Source organism: Pinus tabuliformis, chromosome 9 (genome assembly GCF_031772625.1).
Source record: "Pinus tabuliformis cultivar Carrire ecotype Pingquan chromosome 9, CPIR1, whole genome shotgun sequence".
NCBI lineage: Eukaryota > Viridiplantae > Streptophyta > Pinopsida > Pinales > Pinaceae > Pinus > Pinus tabuliformis.
In genome coordinates, this window is record NC_142307.1 from 1,676,621,202 (window position 1) to 1,676,624,520 (window position 3,319).

Consider the following 3,319-nt stretch of genomic DNA (forward strand, 5'->3'; position numbering starts at 1 on the left):
ATAGTTTTGTTCAACAAGACACTTTCACTTCAAAACTTGATTTGGAAATACAAATCTTGTTCCAAAAATATAATTGCATGTAATGTAAGAAATAAGTTACCTCAAAAGAGCTTATGTTAAAAAAAATAACGATTAAGTGTATTTTAGTTTGAATATTAGGCTTCACTATCAAATAGATACAATAGAAAATATAATAATGTTCTTTGATAGAAAAAAAGAGAATAAGATATACTAAGAAGCGTTTAACATAATATCTTAATATACAACTAGATATAAACATGAATAAAGTTAAGAATTGAGTACCAAATACATGAACTAAGAAATTAAAGCGATGACAAGAGATCAATGTCATAGCTTAGTATGCAATCAACTCCAATTTTTGTTCTGTAAAAAGATTTCACTTAAAAAATTCTTTGGGAAATACAAGTCTTGTTGCAAAAATATGTTTGCATGTAATGGCATAAATAAATAACTTGAAAAGAATCTATCTTGAAAACAAGAGAAATCTAGTGCACTCCAATTTGAATATCACTCTTCATTGTGAAATAGACATGCAATCACAGAACAAAAACCAATTTTCTTTGACAAAGAAAATAAAGTGACATATCCTAAGGAGTGTTTAAGAGAATTCTTAATATTCAAGTAGAGATAAACATGAATAAAGTTAAGAATTGAGTACTAGATGCATCCATCAAGAAATTAAAGTGATGTCAAGAAATCAATTGCATCGATCAATACCCATTCAAGTCTGAGTTTTTTTTCAAAAGGTTTTGACTTGAAAAATTGCTTGGGAAATAAAATTGTTGTTATAAAAACATATTTGCATGTAAATCTAGAAAAATTTTACTTGAAAATAATCGCTGCTAAAAACAAGAACATTTTAGTGCAATATATTTTCGATACTAGGCTTCATTATCAAATAAGTATGAAGTGATAGAAAAAATAGCAAATTTATTTGAGAAATAAAATAAGCTGTATCATATCCCAATAATTGTTGAGAAGAATTGCTAATATTTAGCCAAAGATAGACATGAGTAAAGTTAAGAATTGAGTATCATATACATCCATTAAGAAATTAAAGTGATAACTAGAAATGGATGTGATAGCTAAACATGCATTCAACTCTGACTTTTGGTCTTCAAAAACCTTTGACTTCAAAAAATAATTTGGAAAATAGAAGTCTTGGGCTTCATCCATTTATTGAGCCTTACTCCAATGTAGGAGGTCATATAAATATTAATGAAAACAAGAAAATATTTTTCACTTTTCTCAAACCAAAAAATATGAAAAATTTATCTGGAAAAAAAATGTTCTCTAAACATTTAATCATTGTTTAAAAGATTTTCTTCCGGGAAAGGTGTCAGTTTGTTCAAGCTTCCTCCTCCTTATTGTATTCTTCTTTCTCCATGTTGAGAAAATGTGGTGCATTTTTTTGGAAACTGAGTATAACTAAGAAATTGCTAGGAAGTGGACATGATGAAATTTATTGATATTCATTTGGCACATTGATATCAAATTTTGAACAACTCTTCTATTTTCTATATATCTGATTCTAAATTTAGAAATTAGTTTGATTTTATTTACTGGAAACTACAAAAATCTTTGAAAAATTTCTTCATTCCAAGTTTGAAGCTTGTCTATGACTTTCTGGTCATATGTGGCATTGTCTTTGAGACAATGTTTCATTAACCCAGGTTTTTATTCTTTTAATGTTTTAGATCCTGATAAATTGAATTCTTCTATAAGAGTTGTTTCCATCTCCCATATTGAGAGACAATGTTCAATGGTCCTTTTGATGCATTATTTGATATATTTGGACTCAAATTGTCATTGATTCAAAGAAGCACACATTAGTATTTTATCCATTTTAGAGACTTTCGAAATGCTTTCAACGTCAGTGATATGTTTAAATGAAACATAATCGAGAGGAATATTGGTAGAAATAGGAACCATGGAAGTTCCTTGAGAATTGTATGGAAGAGAAATTTTAGTAGTTTTCTCTTTCTGAAGAGACTATTTTTCTCTGCGAGAGAAATTGATCAATGTTGAGTGAGGGGTGCTGGTAATTTTCTCATTTTCATTTATATCAATCTACATATATTTGACTTGCTCATCAATTCTCTTAGACTCTGTATATACCTTAGTGGTCTCATCTCGACCATGAATAATAATGATACTCTTGGCAGAGGAACTCTATTTTTCTATTACTTATTCTTTCTAGTTTTTATTGTTTCTGATCTTTGACTTCTCTGATCCTTTGACCCTATTTGTATATCTCCCTATCTGGCTATATTGTTTTTAATAGTATTTTCTTTGGCTATGCTTATCTTAGGAGCTATAAAACAAACATTAGGAAAATTTTCAACTTGGGATTCTTCTATCTTTTGAGAAGGGGAAACAGGTTCTGAAATAATGTGATTGAAATTGTGTTTTAGAATCTCAAGACATTTCATTTTCTCAATTCAAACATTAGTATGAAGAATTTAATATTTAAGGAAGTCCTTAATTTTCTCTAAACTCATGCAATTTACTTCTATCGTCCATACTCAACACCTGTCCTCTTTGACAAGCTTGCTCAAAATTATGAATATAAATGAAAATATCATCAAAATGAGGCTTCTAGTGTGTGAAGGTTTTGATGTCCCTGACGACCTTATAATGTTCATTAGTGATTCCTTTAGGATCATAGTCATAAAGGGTAAGTGAATAAAACCTAACATGCTTGAGTTCTTTAGCCTCCTTAAATGCATGTCCTCAATCCTTGAGGAAATAATTTCCACGTTAATAGGGAAGTTCGACTAGATTTTTTCTGAAGTTTTCTCATTTTCCCAGATTGACCATTCAAGGCAATTTTATTAGCTACCTCTCTTAAAGAAATATTCTCTACAATATATCTAGGAAGAAGATAAGGGAAAACTTCACTTCCAAGGACTCTGATATATGTGAATAATGCTTCCACAAGCTAGTCTCCTATTTCTTCTAGTGCCTCTTCAAGGTCTCCACTAACCATAGGAGGGTTTTCTCCATATAGAATCTCATGGAAAGGGATCATAACATAGTTACATATGTCATAAAAATGTAATTTAAATTTACTTTCCCATAAAATAGGAGCATAATTATGAATATACAGATGTTCATCAACTACGTAATTCCATTTCATAAAAGGAAATAGAACAAAAGAAATTATAATATCCATAATATAGTTTGAAATTCAAAACATCTGATCATCAGGGAAAATTTTAAGAAGCCCCCCTAAATTTATAAATATAATAAATGGGCGAATCTCCATGGTATATAGGAAAAATGGAAGGCGATTTTA